Below are 23,070 nucleotides of genomic sequence, written 5' to 3'. Positions count from 1 at the left end.
GGACCCTCAGGTGCTTCTGAGTCCACTTTTTATATTAGGGTCCCACTGGTCCAGTGAAGTCTCCTTTTTTTTTTATTTTTTTATTTATTCATTTATTCATGAAAGACAGAGAGAGAGGCAGAGGGAGAAGCAGGCTCCATGCAGGGAGCCCGATGTGGGACTCAATCCTGGGACTCCAGGATCATGCCCTGGGCCAAAGGCAGGTGCTAAACCGCTGAGCCACCCAGGGATCCCCCAGTGAAGTCTCCTTTAGCCCAAGACCCTTGTTAGAAAATGGTAAGGGTTGAATTTTGTAAGACCTGATTTTACCTTCTTCAGGAAGTTTCAGATATGAATGCTTCATTCCTCTTAGACCCTAAGAAAGAACATTTTAAAGTCCTGTTTTTGAGGAGGTTACTTTCCCCATGTCATTTTGAATTTGGGTTGGCTTTTACTGCTCAATTAGAAGGTATCTTATGGTCAAGCCCTCTTTATTCCAGAAAACAAAAACACCTCTCAAATACTGTGCACAAGCCCTGCCTTTGAAAACATCTGGTAAAAATAACAAGTCACTTGGAAAACTGTGATTCTCAGAGGCGACCCCTGCCTCTTTATTAGCAGGGAGTCAGTGGAGTAAACCTTTATTTCCTGTTGCTTCCACACAGCGGTCCTTCACGGAAATATTTTGCATGTTTCCTTAGGCAGCAGGGAACCTTGCAGGGCAAACAGAGTCTGGAGGCCCCAGATAGGAACAGAGATGCCGTCTTGGCCCAGCCATGCCTCGGAGGGGCCAGGAGAGCCTGCCTGGGCTTTGGAGCTTTGAAGCCGTGCCAGACCTCTGCCCCAAACTGCTCAAAACTTCAGCTCCCCCCCAGGCACCAGCAAGGCCTGACCTGCCACACCTCCAGCTCTTTTTACAAGAGAGGTGTTTTAAAATAGTCTTAAATGTCAGATGTATTTTTTTCCCCACAACATTCCTCAGACATCTCATAAATTATTCTGCAGTGAAACTTTAATGGGGACACTTAGAAAATGAGTTCTGTCAATGGAGGTTTTGGTAACTTAGTTGTTAACCCTAACCCCTCCTGCTTTCTCTACCCCAGAACTCATTGAAGATGATCATGAAGTAGAGACAATTTTCCTGAAACTGTGCTTGAGGCTGTCTTTGACTGAGGTCTTATGTTCCCTCATGACATTGTATGTTAATTTGAGTCATGTGATAACCCAATATTTGACTCTTTTTGACTAAGGGCATTTGTTATGGTTCAACCTGATAATAGTAAAGAAAGTTGAGGAGTTTGGTCTTGGTGTTTTCTGGCTTCACATTAATATCATGAAAAAAAGGGGGGTTTTGGGGGTTTGTCTTTTAAGAAGTCTGTTACCGACCTTCTTAGGAAAATAGGTGATTAAAGATTCTGGTTGTAGAATTTGCGTTGCTGCTCAATCTGTGTCTGCTGTCACATTGGCTCCACACTGGGGGCTTTTACAAATATGTAAAAGCCACCCAGGGATCCCCCACTGAAGTCTCCTTTAGCCCAAGACCCTTGTTAGAAAATGGTAAGGGTTGAATTTTGTAAGACCTGATTTTACCTTCTTCAGGAAGTTTCAGATATGAATGCTTCATTCCTCTTAGACCCTAAGAAAGAACATTTTAAAGTCCTGTTTTTGAGGAGGTTACTTTTTTTTTTAGACTGTTTTGTTTAATGGTTATATTTACATAATGCTTACTGACTTTATTTGGTTACTAGTTTCTGGAAAACTGGAATTTGGTGGAGAATTTAAATTATTTATTGGTGCAAAGAGAAAATTTGAATTTGGAGCTGGCCTAATAGTTTTTAGTATGTGATACAATGCAGAATCATGGCCATTGATGCCCAGAGTCATGTTCTCTAGACACCTTTTGGTTCAGAGAAAGGTAAACTGCATTACGGATGCTAGGATATGTCATTTCATGTTATTTCTCATTTTTCAAAAATTGGACATTGTACTTAACCAGTGTCTTAGTCTTTTCAGGCCACTATAACAAAATACCACAGACTGGGTGGATTCAATACCATAGAAATCTATTTCTCACAGTATGGGGACATTCTAGGTCAAGGCACCCGCACGATTGTGTTCTGGTGAGGATCCTCTCTCATGCTGCAGACTTTTTGTCATTGCCTCACATGATAGGGAAGAGGGATCGCTCTGGGGCCTCTTTTAGAAGGACACTAACCCCATTTATGAGGGCTACACCATCATGAGCTAATCACCTCTCAAAGACCTCACCTTCTAGTATGATCACCTTGGATATTAGGTTTTCAACATATGAATTGGTTGGGGGGGGCCAAGCCTTTAGACTATGGCAACAACTTTATCTTCTAGAACATTCCATTCTTTATTTGTATATGGAAAGTTAGTATCTAGAAGAATTTTTCACAGGGTATATTTCTTCGCATCATGTGCCTTTTTATATAAAATCAAAATATACATTGCCTCTTTACTTAAATTCAAGGCACTGTATAAAAATTCAGAAAGACTAATTGTAGTAAAGAATTTTGTTCCTCTCGAAATATGATGTTAGCATGACATTCTCTGTACCATTTGGCCAACAGAAAAATGAGGCAACATCCTTTGGGGGAGGAAAGAGTGCTGAATTGGGAGTTAAAAGCCTTTGTTTTATTCCTGTCCAGGTCACAAGCTCACTCCAACCATGTGGGCAGGCCTCTCCTTTCTCACCTGGATTGCTTTCTCATCTTTACAGTGAATGTGTCAAGCTGGATTATTTCTAAGGTCTTTCATAACAAAATAAACCCAACATGATTCTTTTTTTAAGATATATTTATTCATGAGAGACACAGAGAGAGAGAGAAACAGAGACATAGGTAGAGGGAGAAGCAGGCTCCCACAGGGAGGACTTGATCCCAGATCCTAGGGTCCTACTCTAGGATCAGCCGAAGGCAGATGCTCAACCACTGAGCCACCCAGGTATTCCCCAACACTGATTTTTATTGAATACTTCCCACTTTGTAAGTTACAAAGATAGTTCCAAATAAGTATGAGAGTCTTGTACTTCTGTGAGTTTTTAAAGGTTCCTCAGAGCTAGATAAACAGAAACAAAACCCCAGAACATTTATTGACCATCCCATAAAAGCAGACCACTGCAAAGAATAGAGTGAACATGTAGAATACTTCGCCACCCTTCAGAGAACAATCCTTGTTTTTACAGAAGAGTGAACAATATGAGAGTCGACACATAAGTGGGGAAAAAAGTAGATGAGGCAGTGAGTGCCCTGAATCAAAGCTGTCATTAGTCAAGCACTGCACTGTGCCCAGCTTTGTGCCAGGTGCTTCCAAGTGTTTTACCAGTGTTACCCCAAGCCAAACCTCCGCATGAGAGGAATGCTGTGATTACTCAATTTACAGATGTAGAAACCGAGGTAACTTGCCTAAGTTCACAGTTAGTAACTGATGTGGGGGTATCATTGATACTGAACTACATTCTTAATCACCAGATCTCTGAGGGAAGGTGAGGGCATGGGGGGAGGGAAACAGCAGGCCTCTCTCACTGAAGGAAAGCATGGACTTGCCAAGGGTTAGTGATGGAAGAAGAGGACACTCATGACCATGAACCACCAACACAGACCCATTTTCTTTGGTACTCTCACCTAGGTCACCTTCCCTGCCTTGCTGGGTCACTGGGGAATACTGCCTCCCTGGTAAGGCTGTAGCCCACGTTTGGCCAAAACCACCCCTTTTAGCCTCCCCCTAGCACTCCTGCCAGAGCTAAAAAGAGCCGTGTGTGTTTACTGGAACTTGGGATATCTTTGCCATTTGAGTTGACAAGAGTCAAATCAAGGAAGTAAACAGCTGAACGTAAACAACTACATGGTATTGGAGAGTGACTCCGACAGCATAACTATAAAAAGTTTTTAAAGATTGTTTTCAAATTTTCCAAAACTCCATTTTACTTCAAACTAACATTTCCCTTTTAACATCTCCATTTGTAGAACCCCAAAATTCTACTTTTGGAATCTGCTGTGAAAGGCTAGTCCTTAACTAGTTCTCAGTTCATTCCATGGACCAGAGGGGTCACTTGTATCTGCTTGCAGGCGTTGGTCCAAGCTTCTGTTCTGTGTCACTCTCTCAGCAGCCAGCCACAGACTCTGTCTAGGATCACATGGCCTTCACAAAACAAAAAAACACCATCTCGCTTTCCAATACCCTCCACGGCGTGGATTGTAGGCCCCCCGAGGGCAATGGTGGCATTCATCTCTGTAGCCAGCGCTGAGCGATGTGTATGGCACTAAGCTGACACTTCATAAAGGCCGGGTATGTCTGTGGAATGATGGGTACAAAATGAGTGGGGGAAGTGGGAAGAAGAGAAATGCGATGCGATCCTAGTATGAGGTGGCCTTTAAGAGCCTGGGATTTAATGTCCCATCAGGTTTCATGTCACAGTTCCACAGCATACTGGTCATGTGACCCTGGAAGACATTGAACCATTGCCTCCTTCTTTTTTTTTTTTTTTCTAAAGGATTTATTTATTTATTTGAGAGGAGAGCAAGTGTGAGCACACATGGAGGGGAGAGAGAAACTCAAGCAGACTCTGTGCGGAGTGCAGAGGCCAATGCGAGCTCGATATCACAACCCTGAGATCATGACCTGAGCTGAAACCAAGAGTCAGACCCTCAACCAGTTGAGCCATCTACGTGCCCCAGTTGCCTCCTTTTTACACTGGTAGCAGCAATACATACATCATAAAGGTTATTAGTGTTAAATGAAATATCATATGTAACATGCTAAGCATAGTGCCTATGCTTAAAAGGGGAGCTCTTGATTGATGGTAGAAATAATTATATTTTATTTATTGCTAGGGGGACAAATCAGATTTGGCTACCTTTCAAAAGAAACAGGGAGCAGACCTGAGTATATGGCTCTCCAGCAACCCAAGTTAAAAAAAGTTTACATGTTGCAGAGTGGTGTAATTCTGAACACCTGGCAGGGGAGGAGTGGTATTTGTCAAAGTTTTGTCCTATAGATGAAGAGGTAGTGTTAGGGTGGTGGCAGTATGGATCTTTTTCTTTAATTTTCAAATGTTTAATTCTCTGCTTATATTTCTTTTATACTGTAAAAAAAATTAAAAACCCATTAGATCTAAAAAGAACTACTACTCTGAGATGAAAAAATTCTTCTAAAAAAGAGTTTAATGCTTAACCACTTTTTGAATTTTTTCAGTTTTAACTGCTTTTCTAGAAACAGTTTAGAAGATAGCAATCAAATCTAGAATAGAAATCTATCTAGAAATTTTTTTCAGTTTTAATGGCTTTCCTGTTGCTGAATAGTTAATAGAACTGTCTAGTGGAAACACACTGAGAAGTTAGGAGTTTGACTTGGGTAAAACATTTCCTTTATAATAATATGCTAAAGTATTAATGGACTTTTAGAAATCACAATCTATTTTTATTTTTAAAAAAGATTTTATGTTTTTATTCAAGAGAGACACAGAAAGAGGCAGAGACATAGGTAGAGGGAGAAACAGGCTCCCCTCAGGGAGCCCAATGTGGGACTTGATCCCAGGACTCTGGGATCATAAGCTGAGCCAAAGGCAGACACTCAACCACTGAGCCACCCAGGGGTCCCTCAAAGTCTGTTTAATTAAAAAAAAAAAAATTGCTCTTTAGATGGCATCAACAGATGTATCAAAGTATATCTTTTTTTTTTATTTTTTTTATTTTAGAGGATAGTCGTTTTATGGCTTATGGCATGAAACAGTCCTAAATTTGGGTTACATTTGATTTCTTGGCTTTCTCAATTATCCAGTTTAGGAATATTTAAGCTAATAGATGAGTGTACTCATAGTAAGTCTCTCATTTGGAAACCCTGTGCCAGACAGTGTGCAGATGGGGCAGCAATCATGCCTGGCAGGCCCTGAAAGTGGGATTGCATTTGCACATTGTCTTATGCGCTGCGAACATTTTGCAGGGAAAAAAGGAAAAACTGTCGCCTTGCTTAAATGAAATTCTGACACAATCGATGCAAATTATAAATTATATTTAATTTGATGCAACAAATTCATAGTCATTTCCAGCTTTGTGTCAAGTATGGTGGTGGAGCTGTTGGGCGTTTAATACTTGGTGCTACAGTAACTTGGTCATATTGACTGGTGTTTCTCAAAGTATGGCCTTAAACCCTATTTGCCAGAAATGCAGATTCTAGGGCCCCCCTGGAACTTCTCTATCCACATGTCTGGGGGCAGAACCTATAATCCACATTTTAAACAAGTGCTTCCTCCACATGATCAGTGTGCAGCAGTTTTTGCAGTCCTCTAATACAGAGGGAACATTTTTGCAAAGGTTATTTTGGTTGTAATTTGAATTGAGAATATTTTTAAATCCAGAGAATTCAAATTTATAATGAAAATTGAAGTACAAGTTAGAAATTTAGCTTAAGGGCATATTGTACAAATAATTTTTAAAATGTTCTTTTGCGAATTCGCTGATTTGTCAGAGTTGACTAGGAATAGCATCGCAAGTAGTACTTTAAGAAAACTTTTTCCGTATCCAAAAGAAAACTTACATTTGGGGAAATCAATGATGGTTAAGTCATTTTTTAACTTAACAGATATGATTTATTTGGTGGCAAAAGTAAAGACAATAGCCAGTTTTCTACAAAAAGACAATGATGGTTTCAATAGGCTCTTCCAACCACATAGCATTTTTGGCTTTTAAAGCAATGAAAGTAAAGTAATGAAAGTATCCATATTATGGATACAGCTTATAAGGAAAAACTAATCAGCACATGAGAGAAAAAAATCACGTTATTTTAAAATTTCTTTGACTTAAAAAATGACTTCATATAACATCCATATTTAAATATAATTTCTTACTGTCATTTGTTTAGATTTCAGTGATAGAAGAAATGAATAAGAGTTAAACAAAGGCTTTTTACTTTAGTGAAGAATTTTATATGTATTTATATAACTTTGATAATAATTCTTGTAAAGAATTGGTATTTTTTGTTGAAATATTGTTTGAGTTGGTCTGCTATTCATCGCTGTTTTACTGGTCTTTGGGGACTCCCTGCCCTTCCGCCTGTATCTTCCTCCATCTGTTCTCCCTCCCCGATTACAATGGACCCAGCACATTCTAAGAGAAGCCACACTTTATTTCCAGTAGGAGCAGAGCGGCACTCTAATGATGATTTCCCTATCTTTCATACGGTTGCCTGAAATCTGCTATCTAGCACTGTGATCTGTGAGCTCCCACGACCCAGGCAGTCCGTTTTCTTTGCTAGGAATTTCCAGAGCCATGGCTGGGTCACCCTTTGCCTTTTCTGGCAGCTGGTTTCACTCTGAATTTAATGAGGGAGCCAAGCCGAATGGCTAGAGGAGGGTTTCCCTGTCTGGCCCCTCATTGGAAGGACTCGGCCACTTGTCCATGTTCAATGAGTAAATGCCCACTGCTGTGCAATTCCAAGAATGGACCCTGCCAGCTGGTTTTTGTCTGGTCAGTGTCTGGGGCACCTTCCTGAGCCTGCCTGCTCCTCCCTCCTTTCTCTTTCGACTTTGGTGTAACTAGCAGTGAAGCAGGAGCAATGAGTATTTTAAATCACACCTATATGTAAATTTTGGCATCACTGGGATGTTCTGTCCTCATTCACTGGTTGGACATGACAATCTAGCAAAACCTGTTGGCAACCTTCGTGTAGTACTCCTGGGTTTCATACTCTCCAAGCCCTCACTGCACCTGATTCTCATATTTAGGTTTGCCAGTTCTTTTTTAGAGCTGTGATATTAGCAGGTGGGAATTTGAAATGCTTCATCACCATGCTGAGAGTTCAAGTATTTTTCATGTCTGTTTTTAAGAATTTTAAGCTCTTATTTTAGTTTCTTCCCCTTATAATTGAGTGTATTTACTTAGGTTTTACATTTTTACATAAGAAAAAACTTATTTTTGTGCTTTTATTATTAAACAGGAAGAAAGTCTATAATTATGTGCTTCTTAAACTGGATTTCCTCCAGAAGTGTAATATATTCAGAACTCCACAAATACTGTAGCTCTCTGGAAGAAGATTGGGAACCAACCCAAGAGTTCTAAAGTTACATTTTTATGACAGATTTTTGTTGCATACTTAAAGAGCAGGGGAGATTTTGTATGGGACATTTATCTTTCCTCCATCTCTGCAGTCTTCTTAAAATGCCCTCTGTTAGAATCTGGTGGTTTGACTTCCAAATACGTATGTAACAACATACTATAAGTTAAAATAGAAGAACCACTATTCATTCCTCACATTTAGTGAACTTTTATTGAATGAATTAATGGGTTCAGCCAGCACCAAAGGGCATTTGATTGTGTACTTGCCTTAAATTAATGATTTATTTTTTAAAAAGGAGAAATCCATGTATTCCCCAACTTTGTACTTGTTATATAAGATTTTAGATTTTCGTTTTAAAGACATTTGGACTTACTATAAATGTTATGAAACCTTAAAGTTTAATTTTCTAGTGCCTTTTTTTTCCTTTGAGGAAAGAGAATGCCATGATGAAAGTTTTAAAGATTTTATTTTTTTATTTATTCATGAGAGACATAAGCAGAGGGAGAAGCAGGCTCCCTGTGGGGAGCCCGATGTGGGACTCGATCCCAGGATCCCAGGATCATAACCTGAGCCAAAGGCAGACCCTCAACCACTGAGCCACCCAGGTGCCCCAATTTTTTTTTAAGATTTTATTATTATTTTTTATTTATTCAGATGAAGGTTTTAAAAGCCATTTAGAATACTTTAATGCCCTCATGACTTACAAACTCCTGTGATCACAGATGCTTGTCTTCAGGGAGCTTAGCTTCCAGAAAGCACAGCAGGACCACAAGCATAGGAGTTGTAACATCTATCGCTGACTTGCTTGGCTTTCCCCCACTCCTCATCTGGTTGGAAGAGCTTGTCAGGGTAGGGGTTCTATCTGTTTCAGAGAGGAGGTGTGTCCGGATTTGCTTTCTCATCTCAATGGATTGGTCAGTACTTCAAGTTCACAACATTTGGTAATTGTGCTCCTTTCCAACCCTGACATATTCTGATGTTCTGGGAGTCCTTTGGCCACATGAAACCTTCTTAGAGACAGACCACATTGCATTTTTTTCCTTTTTCTTTTTTTAATTGAACTCAATTATCTACCTTGTAGATAGCCAAGGGCACTGCTGTTCTATAATCTGCAAAGTTCTGTACAAATGTTGGGTGCTGGGTGGAACTGTCATAAGTTTTGTGTTTTTTGTCCAAGACCAAAAACCTTCATTCTTGGCAGTACCCCTGCCTCCTTCTAGCAGAATCCCAGTAAACTGTTGTTGTGGTAAAGCAATGACTAACTAGAGCCTTTTATTAACCAGCATTTCCACCCACATCCTACTCTCGTTTTTGGAGTTAGAATGAGACAAATGAGAAATAAACCAATTAATGTCAACACAGGATCGTTTGAGTTCTTACCATGTGCAAGTACTGTGCTACATGGATGATGCTTGGCCCCATCAAGCAGAGAAGTTAGTGCTATTTTAATCCGTGTTTTACGTGGAAGGGAAATGGAGGTTCATAGTGGTAGGATCACTCGCTGCCTAAACACCTAGAAGTATTTGCTGAAAGAGTTCAGTGTGAGGCATTTAACATTCTCTTAATCAGGATCTCAGAGTCATCACTTCCTCCTCCCCCCAAATCCCATATTAACTGTAGTTGGAGACATAGTTCTCTTCTTCCAGCATGTTTTGTCATATTTGTATGAGTAGTGAATTGTGAATACAAGGTCATTTTTGTTGAGAACTGTTCTCTTTAACATGAGTTTGAAAATGGTAACTGACTCTGTCATCTTTTATTCTGTTTTAGGTGTTGTTAATTGTAGTGTGTCTGGTTAGTGAGCTTCTATGAGTTATAAAGGATTTTGGACACCTTTTATTTTCTGATAATTTTATGTCAGCCACCAAGGCAGTTGGGCAAAAATAAAGGTTGGCTGTGGGCAAAAGTGGCAGAATGAGATTTAAGGAGTAAGCTCAGAAAAGCAAATTCTCTGTGAGCAGCAGTTTTTGCTGCAAATAAGACAAGACAAATGTAGAAATTCTCAGCTGTGGTTTCTGTAATCAATGCCTGTGTGGAGCTTTTCACAGCCAAAAAATGGGCAAAACAAGTTTGCTGGAAGCTGCTTTCCTGGGCAGAGAGGGTATACATGTGGTTGATGGAAATTGGAGGAGGAGATATGATAAAAAAAAATTGTAGAGGTCAATGCCCCTCCTTTGGCCTGGCCTCACCTCACACACTCCCTGCACCAGTGCCCCTACCTCTGTAGTTCATCCTACATGCCTCCCTCAAATTGATCTTGAATTAGGAGAGGTCTACAGAATTCGTCTTGGGTTCTGTGGCCTGATAGAAGCAAGCACAGATGCTGTTGCCTGGCATCTGAGGCCAATTGGTGGCCCATGCGCCCCATCTACCCAATGTGATTTCCACACACTCTTCAGTAAAAATCCTTTCTATCAGCTGGACTGGACATGGGTCTATTCTGAATACATTCCATGCTGTGGACCAAACTCCATCTATGTGGAACCTGCCTTGGAAAGCCCAGCTCAGGCACTTTTGTGAGAGCGGCTTGTGCCTCCCAAAGGACACAGAAGATGATAAATTTTATATGGGGGTCGAGTGATAGCCTGGAACGTCCATGAGAATGAACTGATCTGTGAAAGAAAAGGCCAGTCCCATGGTCTGTCTTTCCCCCTCCCTGTTGTTGAATATCTGCTCAGAGAACTGTTGAGAACTGTTCTCTTTAACATGAGTTTGAAAATGGTAACTGACTCTGTCATCTTTTATTCTGTTTTAGGTGTTGTTAATTGTAGTGTGTCTGGTTAGTGAGCTTCTATGAGTTATAAAGGATTTTGGACAGGAGGCTCAGGAGGAAGTGGTTTTAAGCATCCCTATTAGATGCTGCTGCTGACGATCACGCTGCAAGCAGCTAACTTTTATTGAGCACTTTCTAGTCCTGTGATGGGCCCTCGACATGCTCGCTTTCATGGTTAATGCTCACCATAACCCTCTGAGACCAATGGCTGCTGTCATTCCCATTTTTAGTTGAGGAAACAGGTTTGCGAGTCTACCTGGAAAACCTCACATCAAGCCTCTAGTAAGTGGCAAGAGCAACAACTGAAATCCAACTGATTTTAAGAGATCTCTACACATGTTTTAAGGTGTGGGTGGAGGGCATGGGGTTTTGGTGGGTGTCACTGGTTCCTAAAGGCTGCTAGAAAACGTTCTGGTTATCACATTCAGTGTGGCCTCCCCTAATAAACACTTTCTAGAGAGAAGTTGATATGAGAACTGCAGGGTGTTCTGCACATTCAGAAAGGGGTGCTTTGGTCAGCACGTCCTGGTCTTTCCCAGTAAGTCCCGGAGCATCCTCTTAGCTTGTATATTTGTACAGCAGATGCCAATCCATAGGTCTTCTTCCATGCTGTCTTCAGCCATTCATCAAGGTTTCCAGGTGCTCAGTCTTCTCTCTCCAAGTAGAATGTAAAGTCTCTGAGGGCAGGAACTGTCTCTTGTTCTGGTTGATTAATTTGATTATTGCCACAGCTGGTTACAAATGTGCGTGAGATGATCATCTCTCTTTTTTGGTCATATGTTCTCTGAACAGCCTTCAGGTAGGAGTATCTTTCTTCAGGCAGGGACCATGTTCTGCCTCTCTGAGGCCACTTTGTGGAATGGAAATGGGATGGAAAGAGCACATACTTGGGAGCCAGCCAGCGCCAGAATCTGTATTCCATTTTCTTTCATTGCTTCTACAAGACTCTTTCACTTTCATTGAGGCTGAGTTTTTCTATTTGCCAAGTGGGTATGGAAACTTTACAAGGCACTCTCAAAATGAGAGATGACACATGTACAGTGGTTGGTTCATCTGTCTGCTCTGAAAGCATGAGCAAAGCATCTCGCCCAGAATGCATGCACAATAGATGGATCTGGGTAAGAATGGCTGGGTTCCTTGAGACCTGACCTTGAAGAGAGAGCAACCATGCAGTATCTTTAAAAACCACAAAGCCTTTATTGAGAGTGTCCTTCATTGCCTGACTTTGCAGAGGGAGGCAGAGCCAGGGATGAATTTCTTGGTTTTTAGATGCGACTTCAGTTTGTAAAGCTTAATGTTTTGTACAGGTAAGCATTGTCAAAGCAGTAGACAAAGGGTAGCAGGATTAGACCAGCACCTTCTTTGCTAGAACAGTTTGTCTTTTATAACACAACTTATAATGTTTCGTATATATTTTTAAATATAATCGTAGAAACCCCTTATGAAATTAGGCATTATCAATTTCCTTTTATAGGTGAGTAAAATGAGACTGAGACACTAAGGGATTTCCCAATTTGCACAGCCCTGGCAAGGTTTGGATTCAAACCCCATTCTTATCCTTGATTTTTGTTGTTTTCTTGCAACCACTAAACACATGTAGCAATTGTTAGCATGGTAAATTTTCTCTGTACATTTATTTTTAATCCATATGTGTCTTTGTAGTCAAAGTGGGTTTCTTAGAGACAACATACAGTTGGCTCTTGCTTTTTTTTTTTTCTTTTTTATCCATTCTGACAATCTGTCTTTTAATTGGTACATTTAGACCATTTACATTCAAAGTGATGATTGGTATAGTTGGATATACATAGAGCAACTGAAGTCAGAAATGTGCACGTGTATATGCATATATATACAATTTCTATTTAAATGAAAATACATAATAGATGCCAACCTATTTCTAAGTAGTCTAGTGTGAGAGTTGTCATATTTGAAAAAATACTTTTATTGAATGTTGGCGATGTTTAAGCATTTCCTTAAAATGCTACTATATTTTAGTGGTTATAGCTTAGTTTGAAGAAAACCCATTTTGGAAATTTGTACTGTATTCTCAAATGCTTAGATGCATTTGAGAGCTTTTATACTGATATATTGAAAATTTGCCTAAAATTAGTACAAAATAAAATGGTGAGAATAGAGAAAGGTAGCTTAAAAAATAATTACTGACTCTTCAATGATTAATGGAAGTCAGAGCCTCCCATTCATTACTAGTTGGGACCAACGATCTGATGAAGTCCTCAGCTTCCAAGACCTGAGTTAAAGCATCATTCATTCTGGGCCTGTCCATATGTGTTCCACCTCAGTTATTAAACAGATGCCACTAAGAAGAGATTTTCTCAGAAAAGATACTGTTTTCTGTGTTTCTTCTTGGCTCTTTGCTAAATTAATGTTACTTTCAGTAAAATTTCAAAACTCCTTAAGGAAAACAAGCAATTCCTGAATAAGCCAGTATTATGAATTGAAGTATTTAACTTATGTATTTGCAAAAGACCCAGAGTCTTTTTACTGAATAGAACTTCTGTTCCTTCATTCCTGAGCATGGTATGGGCCTATACCGCAGATGTCCATGTGATATATGATGTGGTACATAGTCTTAGGAGTTTTGTGGTTCAAAAGCCAAGTTGAGTGGGAACTATGGACTGTCTATAAGAGTGGACACCTCTCCTGCAATATCAAACCCACCCTTCTTTTCTACTCTCAGCTTCTAACAGACCTCTTTTCAGCCTTTTAGAATTTTTTTTTTTTTTTCAGCCACACACATTAACTTCTTAGTCTCCTTTTCCTGCATTGCAAACTCTGGTCTATCCTTGACTCTTCTGAAAATTTAGAATGCCCATGGCTGTGCTTTCCCTACAGGTAGGCATCACTTAGTGATCTGTAGAAGAAAGGCATTGTCTGTATCCTGGACTTTGAGGTTATGAGTTTGCAATTAAAACTAGCTAAGATGTTTTCCTTTTATCTCGAGAATTTGGGAAATCTGCTCTTGTTTGAATTATCTAGATTGTCTCAGTGGAGAGTTCCAAATGTGCGGGATGCTGCAATTAGACATCTTTGTTTTGGTTCTGTAGACACAGCCATATTTGGGAAACACAAATGGGCCAGTTTTTGTATTTAAGACTTGTCTTGGTTAACAATGCATGTTTAAGAAACTTCGTGTGCCCAGAGTTGTACATATAAAGAGTTTGAGAAGGAGCTCAGGGCTCTGGAATGCCATGGAGTTGGGTTAGGGGCAGGGAATTGGCAGCAAGCAGGCCAAGGGAGCAATGGGGTACTGTGTGTGTTGTCACCTGGCAGCTCCTGCTGACTATTTTAAGATGAAACGTTTTGGTGCAATTGCTTCTTAGGAAATCTGGCTGAACATTCTAATCATTTTATTGCCCCACCTTGTCCTCATAAGGAACTACATGGGAGTAGTTTGGCTTCATTAAACAAAAGCTATCACTGGCGATTAATGATGGAATCCCACATTTGGGGCATTTGCTGGTAGTCCTGTAGAAGATTGCATCATGTGGGGCTGCATTCTAATGGACAAGATTGTTAGTGGCGTGTTTTTTTAGTTTGTCACCTAAATTTTCTCTTGATTGTTCTATCACATAATTGCATTTAAAATGCTAGTATGAGCTTAATAAAATTACTTTTCATTTAAAAAGTAATGTATTGGGATCCCTGGGTGGCGCAGCGGTTTGGCGCCTGCCTTTGGCCCAGGGCGCGATCCTGGAGACCCAGGATCGAGTCCCACGTCGGGCTCCCGGTGCGTGGAGCCTGCTTCTCCCTCTGCCTGTGTCTCTGCCTCTCTCTCTCTCTCACTGTGTACCTATCATAAAAAAAATAAATAAATAAAAATAAATAAAAAGTAATGTATTATAAACAATCTGGGGAATAGAAATAAAATTTAAAAGTTGTCTGTAATTCCACGCCACCAAATCATTATTAGAATTTGGTCATATTTTCGAGGAATTTTTTTTTTTAATTTTTTTATTTATTTATAATAGTCACAGAGAGAGAGAGAGAGAGAGAGAGAGGCAGAGACACAGGCAGAGGGAGAAGCAGGCTTCATGCTCCGGGAGCCTGACGTGGGATTCGATCCCGGGTCTCCAGGATCGCGCCCTGGGCCAAAGGCAGGCGCCAAACCGCTGCGCCACCCAGGGATCCCTATTTTCTTTCAAATACATGTCTATGTCTTTTTGTTTGTTTTGAAGATTTATTTCAGAGAAAGTGCGCATGAGCCTAGGGGTAGGGGCAGAGGGTAAGGAAGAGAGAAACTAAGCAGACTCTGCGCTGAGCTTGGAGCCCAATGTGGGGCTTGATCTTACAACCTGAGATCACAACCTGAGCTGAAACCGAGTCAGATGCTTAACCGACTATGCCACCCAGGTGCCCCTGCATAGGTTTTATTTTTTATGTAACTATAATCACAAATGTCACACAGACCTATACCCTACTTTCCTCACCTGCCCTTACAAGAGGTGTCTTCCCATATTGTGTGGTCTACATGACCATTATTTTTATAACAGTTCAGTAGTCCACCCAGGGGTGTGTGTGGCGATATAATTGATCCCCTGTCACTGAACACCAGAGAATGTCCAGGTTTTCACTATTATTAGTAAAGCCATGGGAAACATCTCTCTGTAGCTTCATTGTTATTTGGGGTCCTTTCTTTGGGCTAGATTCCCTTGAAAGCACAAAGGGGTTGAGGTGTATAGCTCTTAATGTGTTGTTCTCAAAACAGGGATGACAATTTACAGTGTTAGTGGCCATGCAGGTAAATGCTAATGCCTTTGCTTTTGTCCACAGTGTTAGTATTTTTAAATATGTGGACTAATTTAAGAAGTGGAAAAAAATAGTTATTATTTGCATTAAAAAAACAAATCAGGTTAAGTGAACATTTTTCTGGTGGGTTTGTTTGAATTTTTTTCTGGGAATTATTTCTTCATGCCTTTAAAAATTTTTTTCTTGGCAATAAATATGAGCATACTGTAAGATAAGGATACTAATCTTCTCTATAATGTATACTGCAAACCATGTATTTTAATACATAGATAATGTAACGTATGATTACAAGTTACCCAAATTCTATTGTTTGAAGCTCAAATAATATTGCATTTATAAGCCTTGAAACTATTTGAGGGCTGTATTTTGCTTATAGGCAATTTTGTTGGCAGAATCAACTTTGTATGTTTATTTAAAGGCTCCATTTAAGTGTAAAAGATAGAACATGCAGCTAGGTAATTAGCTTTCCAGCTCTAGATCTGACCCGTCTCTGGGAAGGGTCTGGGATGAGAGTGTGATGATTTTAGTGGGAACTTGGGCATCAGATTTCTAAATTCTGAGATTGGAAATTAGTCTTACTGAAATGAGTTCCTTAGTAGCATGACTTCTAGTGGGGATTAAAAACAAAACTAAACCTCCCCAAAACCCTTTCCTTTTTGTTCGGCCAGTGCATTGGCCACCTAGGGTTGGCATTAAAGGTTGGGGAGGTGAGGGACTGGGTATTAGTGGGACAAAACCGCGAGATGAAAGATTGGAGAGGGGAACCCTTGGTCAAGGTGCAGCAGGGATGGCAGATCTGGCACTGTGGAGTTCAGGGCTCACTGAGTACATGGGGGAGACCAGCTGGAAGACTCAACTCACCGGGACCTTATCCTACACGGCCTTATGGTGTGCTCAGGAATCTGGACCTAAGTTTTCAGACCAGTATTTCCCAAAGTGCAATACCTGAAGTTAGCTGAGCAGTATGTCACTGAACATTTGAAAATGTTAGCATTCATTCCTTGATTCTCTGTCCCCTTGCAGAATGTATTTCTTCTCTCTGTGGTCTTGAACCTCTTAGTTCAGATTGCTGGCAGAAGGGCTACCTTCATGTTATATATTTCAGTGGGCCGTGCCTGTCACCCTCCAGCTCTGCAGTGACCTCAGAGACCGCAGCTGTGTGATTCATGCTGGTCTCCTCTGGGCAAAGCACCATCCTGGGTACATAGCAGGAGCGAGAGAAATACCATTTGAACCGTATCACCAGGCCTGTCCGTGCCTTAGCTACCATTATTCTTTTCTAGGAGTTTTTGTGCCCTTTTTTCGTTTTGCCCTGTACTGCCCAGCCAGCCCCTCTGAGCTCATAGGGGCTCTCTGGATTGTTGTTTTCCCTGTGAAAATTTGAAAATTAGCCCTAGGAAATCTTCCATGGCTAAAGTCACAATGTGGCGCTCCTGGGCGGTAGAGGGTGGTTCTGAGGCTCCTCAGGCCACTGTAATGGTCTAGGAATGAGGTGCTAGAATACATTGTGTGTGGGATTGGAAAGGCCGAGGTGGCTGAGGCACATGACTCATGAAGAAGGAAGAATTGACTAGACCAGGCAGCTTGTCAGGTGTGGGGTGAGAGGGGAGTGACAAGGGAAAGAGGAGAAAGCAGTGCATTCTGACGTGTGTGGGGGCAGTGATTCACTCCACGGTTAATTGGGTGCTTGCCAGGCACCATAGCAGACGTTGGGACACAGTGATGAGCAAGACCCTGCCTTGCTGGAAGGTGCTCACTGTTTGTGGGGCTCAGTGCATGAGGCCTGATTGGAGGGGCAGAGAGATTGGAAGGCAAGATGGGGGCAAGTTGGGTAACCATCTCTTGTAGCTGATTATCAGGACTTGGTGTTCAATGAACAATGGGGTGATGTTGAAAGGATCTAAAAAGGGAAATGGCCCTGGCCAGTCTGTGCATTAGCTGTGGAGGACTGATTCTCATCTGGAATTCTGTATCCATTGCCAAGAGGACAAAGGCTGTAGGTGGCCTGAGGAGGAAGAAGAGAGATAGGGGGTTTAGTAGAAGGAATAAAAAGCAAGATAAAGAGAAACTTTTTCTGAATCTCGGTTTTTGCACCTCAGTAAGGGTGTGGATTAGATTTCTGGTTTTTGAGCCTTTTTCTTTTTTTTTTTTTTTTATAGCCACAGGGCCCAATCATCCAAGGAAAACTCAGGAAATATAGGTGAATGAAATCAACAAAAGCACAGCTGCCTTGGTTGAAGTGAAAGGTGGGGAATGGGTGAGTGGGTTACCAGCAGTGTGGTACAAGGGGACTCATGGAACCTCCTTCCAAAACAGGCAGAAAACCAGAGAAATGGGTTGGGTGAACTGCATGGGTCCTTCTGGCTCTCGTATTCCAGAAAAAAATTCCCCAAGGAAATGAGCAGGAAGATAGGAATGAAGACCCAGTGTGCAGTCTTGTAGGTCTTTAAACTCCTAGAAGAACTGTGGAAGCCCTGATCCAGAAAGAAGATCCTCACGGCCTGATGTAAACCAGTCCACAGTGACACTTAGAAACAGGACCAAAAAGTATTTGTGGGAGGAAGAAGGAGTTAAGTGTTTTAAATTCATTGGAAAAGGTCAGTGAGGCCCTGACCAGTGCAGAAGCCAGTGTTGGGCTTGGCCGTGGGTGCACTGGAAATCTTTCTGAAGGCCATTTCAGATAATTGGTTAGAGCGGAAACCAGTTGGAGACACTCCAGGAGGAAATGAGAGGATGTGGGGGATGGCCTTTCTGATATGTTTTTCTATGGCTCCCTATCCAGAAGCATTGGTCTCTTCACAAAAACCTGGTTTTTGTGAAAACCACAACATTTTGAGCTCCCAGCTATGCCATGGGGTTCCATACCTAAGTTAATGTCAGGGCTGAGTATGTATTCTGTCGTCTTCTTGAAAAAAGGCAATGTCGCGACTCGATGTTTATCCTTTCTGGCTTTCTGAAGAACCTTCTGCACCCTCCTCAACAATGTAGAGAGTGCATTGGGAGGGAAATGACCATTAATAGAGATTGAGAAGAGGATGAGCTGTTGAGAAGTTGAAGAATTTTGACTTTGCTGTGTGGGTCAGCAAAGTGTAAAAAGCAATAAGGCCAAGCATTTATTCTGGGACTTTGTGAGCTATTACTGTTCTTTTCAAGCCATTGGAAGGAAGTAGCTACAGGTCTATATCAAATCAAGTCCCAGATTGGATTTCAAAGCCAGAGTATAACCAGAGTTTGGTTGGAATGGGGAGCTGGCTTGTTTTTAGGCAGCTACATTGGATTTAAGGAGGGTCCTGGTTATCTTGAAGTGAAGACTCCAAAATTTGTTCTAAAGGCTAAATAGAGACAGGACAGAGTTCATGACTGAGCACCCATTGAGTGCTTGGCCCTGAGGATGACACAGTTTCTCTCCTATGGAAACTTAAAAGTGTGTGTGTGTTGTGTATGTGTACATGTACACATGTCCTTAGTACGTATGTGGGAGAAGCAGTGGAAGCCAAACACAAAGGGCCCAGGAGAAGCTGGAGCACCTTTTGTGAGAGGTCTGTCCAAGATTCCTTCTTTTCCAAGAATATTTGCTGGACCTTGAATTCATTTTTACAGACAAACTCAATTCTTCCTTGGTCGTATATCCTTGAACCATCCATATAAGGAAGGATCTTCTTTCCTTCCCCAATAAACAGCCCATATTTAGTTATTGGATCCTATTTGAGCTGGAAGCATGAGTATAACTTTTGCTTTTTAGTAATTATTCACTTTGTGTCATCAAGACTTATCTCAGAATTATAGGGTCATGGAATTAGGGAGGGACCATGCAGAACCATTAATTATCCAGATGCATTCTTAACAAGCCTGGCTACTTCACATTTTGTTCTTCTGGTGGAATGTCTATGTTGATGCTGTGGCCCTTTACCCAAGTACGGTAGGTCCTGACTGCCCAAGCTTGATCCTTGCTGGCGCACCCCAGCTGTGACACTGGAGGCTCCTGCCATTTCCTGGGGGATAGCTGTCCATGTTTAACTGTGTGGTTTTGCCACGAGATGGCACTGTTCATCTCTTTGGCTTTTACCCAAAGTTGCCTGCCTCCTTTGGAGGCGATTTGTGGGAGAAATTCCAAAGACATGCCATCATATTCACAACCAAATCAAACCCTTTACAGCTTAGTTTTTAAGTAAATATTAAGTGTCAGGGGGTTTTATGTAAAATAAACTATCACATTCTACATATGATTTTAATAGCTTGCATTATCTCTGAATAAACTACGGAGACTAGATTAGGATGTTCAAGGCTTACGTCCTGCTGGTCAGACTCCATTTGTGCAGCTTCCTGAAACCATCCTCGCAATGCTGACTCTGAGCTCTCCAGGTTGAGAGACAAAACCCTTAGCTGAGTCACTTGGGATTCAGATCTGGTTGGCCTCACTTCAGGGGAGAGGAATGAAGATTCTCCTCTCAGAAAGAAACCTTTGGGACTCTTTCCTCCCCCTTATCTTGTGTCAGTCAAGATTCTTGGGTTGCAAATGACCAGAAACTACCTCTAGTTAACTCAAACCAAAAAGGGATATATTGGTAAGATCTTGGGTAGTTCAGAATTTGTGAGAGGCTGGAGAACTGCACTCAGAACAGAGGCAGGAATTCAGGAGGGTGAGTTAGATGCAGTGAGAGCTGAAATCAGGCCCTGCAATAATCTAGATAGGAGGTCATGGCCATAGCCACCACTGGTGAGGACTGGACACTGAGCACCCTCCTTGGCACAGCTGCCACTGCCACCCTTGCTGCAGATTTTATTTTAAACTGCCCCCTCCTTTGTGTCACCTGCTACAGATTTAGTCACCAAATGAGAGCATGCAACAGAACCTACTACCCAAAAAGTCTGTATCCAGAGCTCGTGCTCCCCTATGCATGGTCATTGTCACCTATCACTGTCATTCTAGTTCTGAAGGTATTAAAATGGTATCCTACCACCCTGGCTCCATTCTCCTTCTGTCTTATGATCTAGCCACTAACTAGTTAACACCTGGCATCGGGGTGAGGGGGCCTCCCAGAGAATGCTACAACTGGCAAGTTGCTGGGCACTTGCGGCAAAGTAATGGTACTTTGGTTATTTTCCCTGACCTGGATGTACATTAGATCAGTTTGTAAGCAAGAGTGGGGTTGACACTTAGAAATCACTAGTGTTTATTTGAAAAATATTGCATGTGCAAAGGGCTACCCACATATGACAGTGATACTGTGTGTGAGTTGAGGCATCTTTTTCGTCTGGTTCATGGGACATTTCCATTCATCTCTTTCCTAGCCTGAGAGGCATTTGTGCTATATACTTATTTTTAAAATTAAGATGAATTAAACTGTTCAGAGGGAATTGGTAAATGAATTATGGAAGGTTCATACAATAAAATATTATATAGCCATTAGAAGAATGGATATGATAGTAAAAATCCAGAAAAATGTTCTTGAAATCTTTGATTTAAAAATTAAAACACAAAGCTGTCTAGACATTACATTTATGACTGTGTAAATCCTCCACAGATAGAGGTCAGAAAGGACTGTAAAGAAAGAAAATACACATTCTGTTAAAATAGCTTCATGCTTAAGTCACTTCTTTAATCGCTTTAGAAGGTAAAGAAAACCTGGGATGCCTGGGTGGCTCAGCGGTTGAGCGTCTGCCTTTGGCTCAGGGTGTGATCCTGGAGTCCCAGGATCGAGTCCCGTTTTGGGCTCCCTGCATGGAGCCTGCTTTTCCCTCTGCCTGTGTCTCTGCCTCTCTCTTTGTGTCTCTCATGAATAAATAAATAAAATCTTAAAAGGAAAAAAAAAAGGTGAAGAAAACCTTAATGAAATTATTAAAATTATTTTAGAAATGAAAACATTTGGATGCTATCTTGATAGCCCTTTGGCCTTTCCTGGAAGCCAAAAACCTGGGTGCCCTGAAACCAGGATTGGAAGCCACTAGGGCATACAGAACACAGCGAGTTGTGTTCCTTAACGAAAAGAACAAATGTTTGCACAGGTTGGAGGCTATGGAAGGTCATGGATAGTCTCAGGTGTGTTTGGCGGAGACAAGCTACTGCTGATTTGGGCAGCAGAGGACTTGGAATGATTTCCTTTTTGCCCTTAGCATTCTACTCTGTTCCAAGGACAGTAAGCAAGGCAGCCATCCAGAAAGGAAGCCGGTGCCTGGCTTCAGTGTATTAAAAAGGAAACTCCTCACACAGACCCTCAGACCATACCTTGGCTGCCTTATTGCAGAATTCATGAACTACAGAGTTGATTTCCTCTCCCTCATTGATTCTCACATTTTAAAGTGCAGAGAGACCAGCTGGAGATCTTGTTAAAATGCAGATTCTGATTCAGTTGGTGCAGGGTCGAGTCTTGAGTTTCTGCATTCTTAATAAGCACCCAGCTGATGCCAGTGCTGCTGTTCTGTGGACCACACTTCAAATAGCAAGGTTCTGCGTATCCCAAAGTCTTGCTTTTCACATTGTCCTTCCAGTATGTTCCCCTAGGCCTTTTTATCCAAAATATGTGCAAGACCAATGCTTTGAAAATTACAGAATCTTGTGGAGAGAAATGAAAGACCTGCATAAAGGGACAGAGGGTCTACTCTCATGAATTAGAAAATTCAATGTTGGTAAATGTTAATTCCCCTCCAGATTGACACATAGATTCAACACGATCCCAATCAAAAGCCCAGCACGATTTTTGTTTTGTTTTTGGTAGAAGTTGGTAAGACTCTAAACTTTGTGAGAATGCAAAGGATCTAGAAGAGCCAAAAATGATTTTGAAAAAGATTGAAGTTGGAAGAGTCACACTACTGGATTTCAAGCTTAATGCTAAAGCTAAAGTAGTCAAGACAATGAGTTATGGGCTCAAGTCAGATCAGTGGAACAGAGTAAAGTCCAGAAATAGACCCACACACATACGGCCAGTTGCTGAATGGTGATATGCTAAGTGAGAGAAGCCAGTTGCAAGAGGTTCCATACACTCTGCTGCCATGTGTATAACGTTCTAGGAAAAGGGTTAGACTAAGGTGATAGAAAGTAGATCAGTAGTTACTTCAGACTTGGGATGCGACCATACTAAATGAGGGGGGTAATTATCTTTGTGGATAGATAGAATACATTCCTACCTCAGGCCAGTAGAGTATAGAACCTAACAGTGTGGCCTTGGAGGCAGTCTGTCTGGGTTCCAGTATCCCTCCCTGTACCTCAGTCTCCTTATCCATGTAAACTAATACAATGTCCGTGCTTACTCTGTAGGGTCACTGGGAGAATCAAATGAATATATTTAAAGCATTTAGAACATTTCCATATGCACAATAATATGTGTACGTGTGTAACTTACTATCTTTTGATAATCATTTTGTGTTGTGATTTTACTTTTTCCTAAAATTTGGTTCTTTCTTTCCTTTACCTTCTCCTTGACCCATGTGCGTTCATGGAGCTTGAGGTTTTTAGTAGAATCTCAGAAGTAGATTTT

General features: G+C 41.2%; 1 protein-coding gene across 50 annotated transcripts in view; it reads left to right on the top strand.

The window, feature by feature from the left end:
- Positions 1 to 23,070, top strand: part of SORBS1 (sorbin and SH3 domain containing 1) — a 229,066-nt gene that overhangs the window by 85,722 nt on the left and 120,274 nt on the right. The window lies entirely within an intron of this gene.

This window comes from Canis lupus, chromosome 28, assembly GCF_011100685.1.
Source record: "Canis lupus familiaris isolate Mischka breed German Shepherd chromosome 28, alternate assembly UU_Cfam_GSD_1.0, whole genome shotgun sequence".
Lineage (NCBI taxonomy): Eukaryota > Metazoa > Chordata > Mammalia > Carnivora > Canidae > Canis > Canis lupus.
Note: the sequence above shows the minus strand (reverse complement) of the source record. Positions and strands in the feature narration are given on the sequence as shown.